We start from the raw sequence: 14,636 nt of genomic DNA on the forward strand, positions 1-14,636 counted from the left end.
TGACAGTCATGTGCTCATTGAATTTTGTCCCTAATTCTTTTTGGTCAAGGACTTGGACACAAGGAGAATACTTCTTAGGGACAAGTGCATGGGAGGCCCCTACCCACTCATATCTTTGTCATCGTCATCATCAAATAAACAAGCCTTTGTTATCATCAAACCATGCATCCTCAACAAAGTGGCATAGTAGACTAGGTCATCCCTCATCAGTTACTGTTAAACTTGTTCTTAGCAAGAATAAACTTCGCCATTCACATGAGTCTAGTATTGAGTTACATTGTGGTCCATGTTAGCGAGCTAAAAGTCATCAGCTATCATATCCTATTTCTATCAGTATTTCCACTACACCCTTACAACTTGTATTCTCAGATTTTTTTTGGGGGGGGGGGAGCTCCTACTTCAGTTGGTAGACATTCATACTATGTAAGCTTTATTGATGATTATAGCAAATTTACGTGGATCTATCTTCTTAAAAAAAGATCTGAAGTGTTTCAAGTTTTCAAAAACTTTCAAAACCTTGTTGAATGAAAACTTAACACTAAGATCATTGCCATGCAAACTGACTAGGGAGGTGAATACAAGAAACTCAATACCCTTTTCCAACAACTTGGCATCTCAAATCATGTTTCATGTCCCCATGCACATCAACAGAATGGTTCTGCCGAAAGAAAACATAGTCATGTTGTTGAGGTAGGGCTAGCCTTGCTAGCAAATGCGTCCATGCCATTAAGATTTTGGGATGAAGCATTCTTGGCTACCACATACCTCATTAACTTTCTCCCTAGCAAAGTCATCAACTTTCAAACTCCTATCACACGTCTCTTTGATATCACTCCTGATTACAAATCACTTTGAGTATTTGGTTGTGCATGCTGGCCCAACCTTAGACCATGCAATGCATGCAAACTTGCATTATGTTCAAAGAAATCACTACTAGGTGAAAGCTTATAGATAGAACTCTATTAGTACCACGGGTTTGTGGGTTGTGCTACTACTAATTAGTAGTAGCGTGTGACACAAGCCGACGCTACAGGTAGCAAGTTAGCAGTAGCGATGGTCCGCATACCGGCGCTACTGCTAAGTGGTCCCACACCATGGTGTCGCCGTGCCCCACAGGCTTGCCATGCAGTAGCGTGGGTCTACTGCCCATGCTACTGCTAAACTCGATAGCAGAAGCGCGCGCTGCTGCCCCGCGCTGCTGCTATGGCCTGCCCGGGCCCAGCTATCCGTCCCCACTTAGCAGTAGCGCTGGGCGTGGGCCCGCGCTACAACTAACATGGTTAGCAGTAGCGTTGGTCCATGATCCGTGCTACTACTAGGTTAAATACTTATCCGCCCGCCGTGCACCCGCTCATCACTCTCCTCTGTGCCACTCATCGCCGTCGCACTGACCCTCCTCCTCCACGCCGCCGTTGCCGCATACCATCCTCATCCTCCTCCCTAGTCGCCGCCGACGCCACATTGCTCCCGACCGTCCTCCTTCTCCTCCCTCGTCGTCGCGTCCTTGGTAAGCCTTGTCTTCTCCCTCCTTCCTCCAGCCCCTACCATCGTCCTTCCAACCGCCGCCCCTCCAGTCGCTGCCCTCCTCCCTCCTTCTCCTCCAGCCGCCGCACCTCCCCCATCCTCCTCCTCCCTCCCCCCCTCCATCTACCGCCATCTCGGCCTCCTCCGTCTCTCCTCCCACCCTCCCACCCTTTTTTTTCTTCCCTCCCACCCTCTGTTCTTCCACTAAATAAGTAGAATGGTAGTGGTAGATAGGTAGAATGGTAGAATTTGATTGTAGAATGTATGTTTTTTGAATGGTAGTGGTAATGGTAGATAGGTAGAATGGTAGAATTTTATTGTAGAATGTAGGTTTTTTGAATAAAATAGAACATATAGCTTATATGAATAGAATGTAGGTATTTTGAATAGAATAGAATACACAATATAGGTAGAATGGAGGTTTTTTTGAATAGAATAGATATTTATTGGAATGCTATATGAGAAATTTTTAGGTATCAAATTTAGTAATAATTTTTTTTCTTCAGAAAATTTAGGTATAGAAATTTTTAGTAATTTTGTTTCTCAATATAGAAATGTATTCGACAATTTAATTATTTTTATGTCACTCGGTGGAATATGTAGGCTTTGTAGAGTTGCTTTTCCCTGGAGTGATCGTCGTCGGAGCTACCTCTACTTCCTCTACACCCGAGTCGGTGAGCTAAAAGTCCACCTCCTTCTCTACTCCTCAGTGTTGAATAGAGTAGAACTATTTTGCACTAGGGGGAAATGTTTTTGTCAATATTGAACCATTGAAATTCAGGGAAAATCCGAGTGACCTATGTTTTACCGGAGTGTTGATTCATTTTCGTTCCAGTAAATTTCAGGCGCTCAATATGTCCTATTTTAGCAAAGGCCATGCCGGATTTTTCCGTCAATTTTAGCATGACTTGTGCTATAATATGTAGGAAATATCGAGTGCTCCATTTTTCATGTCATTGCTCCATATATGTAGCGGGTTGACTTTTAGTTTGTTGATGCTCCTTGTGTGAATTTCGGTATGTTCTTGAAGGAAAGATGCCGATTGTTGTCGTGGGGGTCGTTTCTACTTCTTCTCCTTGTGTTAGACCTTTGTTATGCACTAGGGGAAGGAGGAGTAAAGACCATCACCAACTGTCAAAAAATCAGTGAGGGAGTGTGTCCACCATATATGAGAGAGGACGGTCGGCAATGAGGAGCTACCATCACCGGTGGTCGCAAATGTCAGAGAGGAAGAATCTCGATTGTTGCCGTGGGGGTTGCTTCTCCTTCATTCCCGTGTGCTAGAAATTTTGGTGTAATGCAGTCTGGGACTAATGGAGGAACGACCATCACCGACGGTTGAATATGTCAGAGAGGGAGTGCCCGCCATATACACCACGTGAGCTGAGAGTTTTCAAAAAATGACTTGACAGATCGATAGTCAACCCATGATGAATAATAATGATCTAATTTAGTTTTTGTAGTACATATATTGAATTTCAGTAGTTTAATCTTTGAATTATGAACATAGGAAATGTCTGACGACGATAGGATCCCTGAGTGCGAGTACTGCGGTGACGACCGGGGTCTGTACGATAGGCCTCACCTGGAAGATGGTCGACGCTTCAGTATTAAGCTGGACGAGACCTTCGATGTTTATATGGTACGCAACGACGACAAGTCTTTTTTCGTAATTAAGCATGAGTACTTCTGCTTCTTCAACGTGTAATTTCCATTTTCTACAATTCAACTAGTGCATCCCCTGCCATGCAAGACGTTATGTCTTGGAGAAGCTGGATTTGAAGATCATGAGAATATGGAGATAAATAGAGTTAACCTCAGGACCCATCGTGGTTATGCTTTTCATATAAAGCTGTACAATGCGTTGACCTACTCCCATTTTGGTTGCTCGAATTGGGCAGCACTATGCAAGGCGCATGGTTTTTAGGAGGGTATGCATGTCACTTTCGATTTGGGTAATCCTGAAGATGACATCGATGAAGATAATGTCGATGAAGATAATATCGACGAAGAGAATATCAACATTTGGGTCGATCTTGATACGCTTCCACTTCTACCTCTATGCGAGTTTCTCAAACATATTTATTAAGTAATTGATATTGTTTATTTAAAAATAGTTGACAGCTTATATATTTCCATCGACATATTATTTCCATTCTTCAAAAAATGTTCGGAAAGTAGTAGACAAAACCTACTACACTGATGGCTCTGAACTAACTTACTACGAGAAAGATCATCTTGTCTCCTTTATTTATTGATGTTGAGACTTTCAATAAGAATTATCAAACTCCTCCACATTATGGTCAATACGTGTCACTAGTTCACATGTTGAACTACGACAACATCCATGGAAATGGCATGGTAAGATTTTTATTATTATTATGACACTAGTGCATCTTTTGCATACATTCTTCTAAAGCTTAACTACATTGCTAACTATAATCTCCAACAGGATAATCTCCATTCTCCATAATGGAGAGTCAGGGCTATGTTGTTTTATGCTATTTTACGTTAGAGAGGGGTAGTAGGTCCTAGCTAATAGTAGTGATCATGTGCTAAGAACAATTAACTAGGGTTGGTTATGACTATGATGATGATGCGTTTGGCACCCCGGATCAGAGAGACCGGAAAACCCCATATTCCAGCCCAGAGGTCAAGTATTCTGGAATACGACACTGCTTGACATAGAACAAATCATCTCTTTATTACAAATGATACAGATACAAGGGTTTCGATATCACAACGAATTACATCGGCACGGCGGCACTACACCTGCTCAGGTTGCTCTATGCTAGCAGCAGAACAACTCGAAGTAGCGGAATAACTTCTAGCAGCGGAATAACTCCCTAATTGAACTTTGTTTTATGCAGCCCTATGCAGGTTCGTGTTGGCACCATTGGTGGTACTGATCTTCCTTACCTACAAGTACTGGAAAACAAGGATCACAATTGATGATGTTGAGAAGTTCCTATTGATGCAACAAATGATCAGCCCATCGAGGTATGCCTAGTTGCCTACGCAGACATTGTTGCAATCACAAGCCATTTTAGAAACAAGCTAGGCCAAGGTGGCTACGGCTCCATGTATGAGGGTGTGCTCCCAGGTGATGTCCATGTGGCTATCAAAATGCTGGAGGGAAACTCTAACTGCAATGGAGAAGATTTCATCAATGAGGTCTCCACCATCGGCAGGATCCACCATGTCAATGTGGTCCGTCTTGTGGGGTTCTGCTCAGAGGAAATGAGAAGGGCCCTGGTTTACGAGTACATGCCTGGTGGTTCTCTTGACAAGTACATCTTCTCACCAGAAAGCGAGAAAACCTTCTCCTGGGATAAGCTCAATGAGATTGCTTTGGGCATTGCTCGAGGGATCAACTACTTGCATCAGGGATATGAGATGCAGATTATACACTTTGACATCAAGCCGCACAACATCTTGCTCGACAGCAATTTTGTCCCGAAAGTTGCTGATTTCGGACTCGCCAAACTGTACCCAAGGGATGAGAGTTTTGTGCCATAGAGAGCCCTACGGGGAACAATTGGGTACATAGCTCCTGAGATGATATCTAGGAGCTTTGGCCTCATATCGAGCAAGTCTGACGTTTACAGCTTGGGATGCTGCTGCTGGAGATGGCTGGAGGAAGAAGGAATGCCGATCCAAATGCAGCGAACTCAAGCCAGTCTTACTAGCCATCATGGGTGTATGATAGACTAGCTGAACAAGAAGTGTGTGGGATATCTCCCACTGACGGCATGCACGAGTTGGAGAAGAAGTTGTGCATTGTTGGATTATGGTGCATTCAGATGCGGTCCCAAGATCGGCCGACAATGGGGAAGGTGATAGAGATGTTGGAAGGCGGTGTTGATGGCTTGCAGATGCCTTCTCGGCCGTTCTTCTGTGACGAAGGGCACATCCATATAGAGGATTCTTATCATTTGCCATCCGAGTTCACTGCGATCTCCGAGGAGGACGGGTGAAAATCCGTATGGTTTCATCTCATGTGTACTCTCGGTCTGTATTTCCACTGTTATTGTGAGATTTTCTGTTGTTGCTCAAACTTTTGTGCTGGCAACTCTGGTTTGCCCCCTGTAATGTGCTCCTGTTGTGGCTTAAATAAAAAGAAATCTAGCCTATCCATTACTGAAGTAATCTGGTAATATCGATAGAGTAACTGCTTATTACTGAAATTTCATAATAGAAGCATTTCCTGAAAAGAACAAAAAAATGGTGGAAGCATCATGTTTTAATTGAGAACCTCAATGAATTGTCATTATGTATGACTATATATATGCTGTCTTTGATGTAGTTCATCCGGTTAAGCATACAGGAGCCCTGGATTTTATTGTGCTTATCAATTTAGCGGATGCCGATATATACGACCATCGTTATTATCAGTCAAAACAAAGATACGTAGTACTAACTTAGTATATTCGCAACTCTACTTACTTTGGATTAATTATTATGCATGATAACGAATGCCCAACGACACCAGCACGCGATTCAATCCCTATCCCTATCGGGTATAGGCTATGGTCCAAGTCTCCTCTTGCAAGTCTAGCCTTAAATTGTTTAACAACGCCAAAGATATTTATTCGCACCCTCACATGCTTAATTACTTGTACTGTAGAACCAACCCATATATAATAAACTAAAAGGAGTAGATAGATGTCGCATCACCTCACCAACCACGAGTAAAAGACTTATATATAGAAACGGAGGGAGTATATGCGTACACTGTATTAATCAAGCCGATGCCAAGTTTGACTTATTAATCATACAACTCTTATTTGCAAAAAAAGAAAAAAATCGTACAACTCCTAACATCTTTCCCTCTTGTAGATCGGTAACACTGGCATTCTTTTATGCAGAATAATTAACAATGAGGAATTATTTATGCACCAACAAGAGAATGGTGGTGCTCTACAAACTCAAGTAGCTATGGATAAATATGAGCGCCAACGATTCCATGTCATGGATTATATTTGATTAACAATTTCACTGCAAGTTATGCTTCTTCGTCATAATTACAAAAACCATAGTCAGATTGATGATTTCCCTCTTGATCATCTTATTTAGGTGCTCTTTTTTGATTGCTGAAACTGACGAGATTAATTTCTTATATCAGAATATAACTGAATACCCCGCTCAGGCTTATTTTGCCTGAATTTATCCAAACAACCTACTTTCTCCGGTTTGTTTTCAAGAATGTAGTCTGTATGATGCCGGAGCGCCTGTTTTGTTTAATGGAAAAACTGATAAATGTTGAAATCATTTTATACGGGGTAAGCCCTAAGTATTACAGATTCTAGGATGATACAAAAAAGATTTTAGTATGAAAATTTTAAGATGTCGTACGTTCAACAGAATCCCGGTCTAGGGAACCTTCAAGAAGGTTCCTGAACAGGATTTTTTTTTCGTATACTCTTTTTATTACGGTTTTCTTCTTGGTTTTCATTCCTTTTTCTGTTTTCAAAATTTGAAAATTTTAAAAAATGTCCACAACTAAAAAAGTTCGCAAAGTTGAAAGAGGGTTCATGTTTTTATAAACTATTCGCACGTTTGAAAAAATCACAAATTTGGAAAAATGTTTGTGTTTTCGAAAATCATTCAAAATTTGAAAAACATTTTGTATTTTTTTAATATTCATTTTTTGGAAAATTGTTCAGAAATTTTAAAAATGTTCGTGTTGTAAAAAAAACGAAATTTTGATAACAAAGTTGCTCACAATATTTAAAAACTGTTCGCGTTTCAAAAGTGGTTCTTGTTTTAAAAGTGTTCACTATAGTATCCTCGGTCGGTTCGCTCAGTAATCGGTTTGATCTGCTATATATATACTATACTGCTTCTTGCCTGGTTCGCTACAGTGCTCATCGCTCGCTCCATACGCCCGTTCGCTCTGCTCTGCTCGATCCAGGTACTGATCCTGGCGGTGCCCACGATTGTCACGCCGCGGAGGCGATCTTGGGATGTGTGCCGACTGAACCGTATCCGCAACCATAGATCTGTTGTGGATTCTGTTGCGCGACTGAGAAACAACCGAGTATTGTTCACCTGCCGTTCGGAGCAGCGCTCAGATTTGTAGCAAACCTCTACCAGCTTCTGAACGAGATGGCTGAATCGACTCTGCTATACGGGCTGCAGCTGCAAGATTCTGGATCGGAGTGTGATGACCCACAAGTATAGGGGATCTATCGTAGTCCTTTCAATAAGTAAGAGTGTCGAACCCAATGAGGAGCAGAAGAAAATGACAAGCAGTTTTCAGTAAGGTATTTTCTGCAGGCACTGGAATTATCAGTAATAGATAGTTTTGTGATAAGGTAATTTGTAACAGGTGACAAGTAATGAAAGTAAATAAGGTGCAGCAAGATGGCCCAATCCTTTTTGTAGCAAAGGACAAGCCTGGACAAACTCTTATATGAAGGAAAACGCTCCCGAGGACACATGGGAATTATCGTCAAGCTAGTTTTCATCACGCTCATATGATTCGCGTTCGTTATTTTGATAATTTGATATGTGGGTGGACCGGTGCTTGGGTGCTGCCCTTCCTTGGACAAGCATCCCACTTATGATTAACCCCTATTGCAAGCATCCGCAACTACAAAAGAAGTATTAAGGTAAACCTAACCATAGCATGAAACATATGGATCCAAATCAGCCCCTTACGAAGCAACGCATACACTAGGGTTTAAGCTTCTGTCACTTTAGCAACCCATCATCTACTTATTACTTCCCAATGCCTTCCTCTAGGCCCAAACAATGGTGAAGTGTCATGTAGTCGACGTTCACATAACACCACTAGAGGAAAGACAACATACATCTCATCAAAATATCGAACGAATACCAAATTCACATGACTACTTATAGCAAGACCTCTCCCATGTCCTCAGGAACAAATGTCCCCAGGAACAAACGTAACTACTCACAAATCATATTCATGTTCATAATCAGAGGGGTATTAATATGCATAAAGGATCTGAATATATGATCTTCCACCAAATAAACCAACTAGCATCAACTACAAGGAGTAATCAACACTACTAGCAACCCACAGGTACCAATCTGAGGTTTTGAGACATAGATCGGATACAAGAGATGAACTAGGGTTTGAGATGAGATGGTGCTGGTGAAGATGTTGATGGAGATTGACCCCCTCCCGATGAGAGGGTCGATGGTGATGACGATCGTGATGATTTCCCCCTCCCGGAGGGATGTTTCCCTGGTAGAACAGCTCCGCCGGAGCCCTAGATTGGTTCCGCCAAGGTTCCGCCTCGTGGCGGCGGTGTTTCGTCCCGAAAGCTTCCTTCTGATTTTTTCCAGGGTGAAAGACTTCATATAGCAGAAGATGGGCACCGGAGGCCTGCCAGGGGGCCCACGAGGCAGGGGGCGCGCCGCCCACCCTCGTGGATGGTGGGTGGCCCCCCTCTGGTTGATTGTTTCGCCAGTATTTTTTATTAATTCCAAAAACTGCCTTCGTGAAGTTTCAGGACTTTTGGAGCTGTGCAGAATAGGTCTTTAATATTTGCTCCTTTTCCAGCCCAGAATTCTGCTACCTCTTGAGCATGCGTTTGTTTTCCCTTGAAGAGGAAAGGGTGATGCAGCAAAGTAGCGTAAGTATTTCCCTTAGTTTTTGAGAACCAAGGTATCAATCCAGTAGGAGACTACACGCAAATCCCTCGTACCTGCACAAACAAATAAGAACCTTGCAACCAACGCGATAAAGGTGTTGTCAATTCCTTCACGACCACTTGCAAAAGTGAGATCTGATAGAGATAATAAGATAGATATTTTTAGTATTTTTGTTGTATAGATTGAAAAGTAAAGATTGCAAAATAAACGGCGCCAGAAATAGCTAGTTGACGGGAGACTAATATGATGGAAAATAGACCCGAGGGCCATAGGTTTCACTAGTGGCTTCTCTCAAGATAGCATAAGTATTACGGTGGGTGAACAAATTACTGTCGAGCAATTGATAGAAAAGTGCATAGTTATGAGAATATCTAGGCATGATCATGTATATAGGCATCACGTCCGCGACAAGTAGACCGAAACGATTCTGCATCTACTACTATTACTCCACACATCGACCGCTATCCAGCATGCATCTAGAGTATTAAGTTTATAAGAACAGAGTAACACATTAAGCAAGATGGCATGATGTAGAGGGATAAACTCAAGCAATATGATATAAACCCCATCTTTTTATCCTCGATGGCAACAATACAATACGTGTCGTTTCCCTTTCTGTCACTGGGATCGAGCAACGCAAGATTGAACCCAAAGCTAAGCACTTCCCCATTGCAAGAAAGATCAATCTAGTAGGCCAAACCAAACTGATAATTCGAAGAGACTTGCAAAGATATTAAATCATACATAAAAGAATTCAGAGGAGATTCAAATATTGTTCATAGATAATCTTGATCATAAACCCACAATTCATCAGATCTCGACAAACACACCGCAAAAAGAATTACATCAAATAGATCTCCAAGAAGATCGAGGAGAACTTTGTATTGAGATCCAAAGAGAGAGAAGAAGCCATCTAGCTAATAACTATGGACCCGAAGGTTTGTGGTAAACTACTCACACATCATCGGAGAGGCTATGGTGTTGATGTAGAAGCCCTCCGTGATCGATTCCCTCTCCGGCGGAGCGCCGGAAAAGGCCCCAAGATGGGATCTCACGGGTACAGAAGGTTGCAGCGGTGGAAATAGGGTTTCGTGGTGCTCTTGGATGTTTTCGGGGTATATGGATATATATAGGAGGAAGAAGTAGGTCGGTGGAGCTGCGGAGGGGCCCACAAGGGTGGGGGGCGCGCCCAAGGGGGCAGGCGCGCCTCCCTACCTCGTGGCCTCCTCGCTTCTTTCTTGACGTCCACTCCAAGTCCCCTGGATCACGTTTGTTCCAAAAATAACTCTCCCGAAGGTTTCATTCCGTTTGGACTCCGTTTGATATTCATTTTCTGCGAAACACCGAAATAGGCAAAAAAAACAGCAATTTGCACTGGGCCTTCGGTTAATAGGTTAGTCCCAAAAATAATATAAAAGTGCTTAGTAAAGCCCATTAAACATCCAAAACAGATAATATAATAGCATGGAACAATCAAAAATTATAGATACGTTGGAGACGTATCAAATTCCAGCTGCCGGCATTCTCCCTCTTCGTGTAAACCTTGTAAAATAAGAGAGAATAGGCATAAGTATTGTGACCTAATGTGTAATAACATCCCATAATGCAATAAATATTGATATAAAATCATGATGCAAAATGGACGTATCAACTTCCCCAAGCTTAGACCTCACTTTTCCTCAAGCGGAAACCGATAACGAAAAATATGTCCACATGTTTAGAGATAGAGGTGTCGATAAAATAAAATACGGACATGAGGGCATCATGATCATTCTTATAATAGCAACATATATATATTGTCATATGATTTCTTATGCTAAAGTAACAATCTATTCACAATGTAAAGTATGAATCAGAAACTTCATTGAGAACTAACAAACTAAAATCTCAGTCATTGAAGCAATTGCAATTTATCATAACATCAGAAAGAGTCAATATAGGAGCTTTTCAGCAAGTCCACATACTCAACTATCATTTAGTCTTTCACAATTCCTAACACTGATGCAATACTTATGGTTATGGAGTTTTAATCGAACACAGAGAAATATAGGGGCTTATAGGGTTGCCTCCCAACCTTTTACCTCAAGGGTAATGTCAACAATAATAATGCATGCTAACTTACATCCAATTGGATATATATATCAGGATCTTTCCAACACAATGTGCTTTCCAAACGATAAAATGTAAAAAGGAAAGGTGCAGATCACCATGACTCCTGTATAAGGTGTAAGACAAGAATAAAAGATAGGCCCTTCGCAGAGGGAAGCAGAGGTTGTCATGTGCTTTTATGGTTGGATGCACAAAATCTTAATGCGAAAGAACGTCACTTTATATTGCCACTTGTGATATGGACCTTTATTATGCAGTCCGTCGCTTTTATTTCTTCCACATCACAAGATCATATAAATCTTATTTTCTCCACACTAATAAATCATACATATTTAGAGAGCAATTTTTATTGCATGCAACAATGACAACTTACTTGAAGGATCTTACTCAATCCATAGGTAGATATGGTGGACTCTCACGGAAAAACCGAGTTTAAGGATATTCGGAAGCACAAGTAGTATCTCTACTTGGTGCAAAGAATTTGGCTAGCATGAGGGGGAAAGGCAAGCTCAACATGTTGGATGATCCATGACAATATACTTTATTTCGGATACAAGAAAACATAACCCATTACATTGTCTTCCTTGTCCAACATCAACTTTTAGCATGTCATATTTTAATGAGTGCTCACGATCATAAAAGATGTCCAAGATAGTATATTTATATGTGAAAACCTCTCTTTCTTTATTACTTCCTATTAATTGCAAAGATGACCAAAACTATGTTCGTCAACTCTCAACAACTTTTATTCATCATACTCTTTATATGTGAAGTCATTACTCTCGATAAGATCAATATGATCTCTTTGTTTCTTTTTATTCTTTCTTTTTCCTTTTATTCCTTCACGATCATAGCAAGATAACCAAGCCCTTGATTCAAAACTAATATTTATTATATATAGCTCACAGACTCGATTACATAGAAGGATCATAAAGCAAAACTCAAAACTAAATCATACTGAAACTTTATTCTACTAGATCAAGATATTACTAAAAGGATCAAACTAGAAAAACGGTAAAGATAGAAGTGTGATGGTGATACGATACTGGGGCACCTCCCCCAAGCTTGGCAGTTGCCAAGGGGAGTGCCCATACCCATGTGATTATGTCTCTTTCTTCGGAGGTGGTGGTGTTGGGGTTGTTGATGATGTAGGCTTGTCGTCCATCTTCCAAGCATAGAGTCACCATCATAGAAGGATGATCGAGTCACCGGGATCCTCAAATCTGCAGCCAAAATCATCCTCTTGAATCTATATTCATACTCACAGTTTTGGTTTTGCAGGTCATAGATCTGGGCTTGGAGGTGCTCGATTTTTTCGTGAAGCTTGAAGATGGCCTCCCCAATATTCTTGGCATCCAACTTGTGGTTGTTGGTGAACTCCGTGATCATTATGTGGTTGACGTCGAGTCCACGTTCCACCATCTCCTGGCACTTGAAAACTTGTTGCTCCATTGCTTCGAGTCTTGTCTCCACGCTTCTGGTCCTCCTTGGTCCCTCGACATTGCGGATGTGCAGCAACCCCTCACGCATCTCAATGGTTTGAGGGTGTTGCAGCACCTCCACAAGGTAGGGGTTGATGACCTTCTCGAAGAACTTGTCCTTGGGGGCACTTGGAGAAGTCATGGTGATCTAGATCTGTTAGAAAAACAGCTCGAAATAAAAACAGAGGATATTTGCGTGATACGATGGTCAAAACCTTCGGGAGATTATATAATGAATTTTTACCGACCAAAAGAAGTATCATGCAAGAAAACGGAGTCCGGAGAGCACACGAGGTGCCCACGAGGCAGGGGGCGCGCCCGGGGGGTAGGGTGCGCCCTCCACCCTCGCGGATGCCTCGTGTCCTTCTCAGACTACTTCTTATTTTCCTATTTTCTTGTATAGTCCAAAACGGAGAAAAATTGCCATTAGAACTGTTTTAGAGTCGGTTTTCTTACCGTACCACATACCTATTCCTTTTCGGAGTCTGAAACGTTCTGGAAAGTGTCCCGTATGTATTCCTCCGGGGTTACGGTTTTAATAACATTAGTTTCAACATTTATGGGATTACCTGAGATATAATGTTTGATTCTTTGATCGTTCACCACCTTCGGATTTGTGCCTTCGAAATTGTTGATTTTTATGGCTCCAGAACGGTAGACCTCCTCGATAACGTAAGGGCCTTCCCATTTAGAGAGAAGTTTTCCTGCAAAAAATCTTAAAGGAGAGTTGAATAGCAACACATAGTCACCAACATTAAACTCACGCTTTTGTATCCTTTTGTCATGCCACCTTTTTGTTGGAAATATGCCCTAGAGGCAATAATAAAATGGTTATTATTATATTTCCTTGTTCATGATAATTGTCTGTTGTTCATGCTATAACTGTATTGACCGGAAACCGTAATACATGTGTGAATACATAGACCACAACAAGTCCCTAGTGAGCCTCTAGTTGACTAGCTCGTTGATCAACAGATGGTCATGGTTTCTTGACTATGGACATGGGATGTCATTGATAACGGGATCACATCATTAGGAGAATGATGTGATGGACAAGACCTAATCCTAAGCGTAGCACAAGATCGTGTAGTTCGTTTGCTAAAGCTTTTCTAATGTCAAGTATAATTTCCTTAGACCATGAGATTGTGCAACTCCCAGATACCGTAGGAATGCTTTGGGTGTACCAAACGTCACAACGTAACTGGGTGGCTATAAAGGTGCACTACAGGTATATCCGAAAGTGTCTGTTGAGTTCGGACGAATCGAGACTGGGATTTGTCACTCCGTATGACGAAGAGGTATCTCTGGGCCCACTCGGTAATGCATCATCATAATGAGCTCAGTGTGACTAAGTAGTTGGTCACGGGATCATGCATTACGGAACGAGTAAAGTGACTTGCCGGTAACGAGATTGAACAAGGTATTGGGATACCGACGATCGAATCTCGGGCAAGTAACGTACCGATTGACAAAGGGAATTGTATACGGGATTGCTTGAATCCTCGACATCGTGGTTCATCCGATGAGATCATTGTGGAGCTTGTGGGAGGCAACATGGGTATCCAGATCCCGCTGTTGGTTATTGGCCGGAGAGATGTCTCGGTCATGTCTACATGCCTCCCGAACCCGTAGGGTCTACACACTTAAGGTTCGATGACGCTAGGGTTATACGGAAAGTTTGTACGTGGTTACCGAATGTTGTTCGGAGTCCCGGATGAGATCTCGGACGTCACGAGGAGTTCCGGAATGGCCCGGAGGTGAAGATTTATATATGGGAAGTCCAGTTTCAGTCACCGGAAAGGTTTCGGGGTTTATCGGTATTGTACCGGGACCACCGAAGGGGTTCCGGGGGTCCACCTGCCCCGAAGGACCTAATGGGCTGTAGTTGGGTGGGAA

The 14,636-nt window shown here is 42.0% G+C and overlaps 1 pseudogene; it reads left to right on the forward strand.

The window, feature by feature from the left end:
• Window positions 1–4,439: 4,439 nt before the first annotated feature.
• LOC120975510 (rust resistance kinase Lr10-like) lies at window positions 4,440–6,759 on the forward strand (annotated as a pseudogene).
• Window positions 6,760–14,636: the final 7,877 nt, after the last annotated feature.

This window comes from Aegilops tauschii, chromosome 3 (genome assembly GCF_002575655.3).
Source record: "Aegilops tauschii subsp. strangulata cultivar AL8/78 chromosome 3, Aet v6.0, whole genome shotgun sequence".
NCBI classification, from domain to species: Eukaryota; Viridiplantae; Streptophyta; class Magnoliopsida; order Poales; family Poaceae; genus Aegilops; species Aegilops tauschii.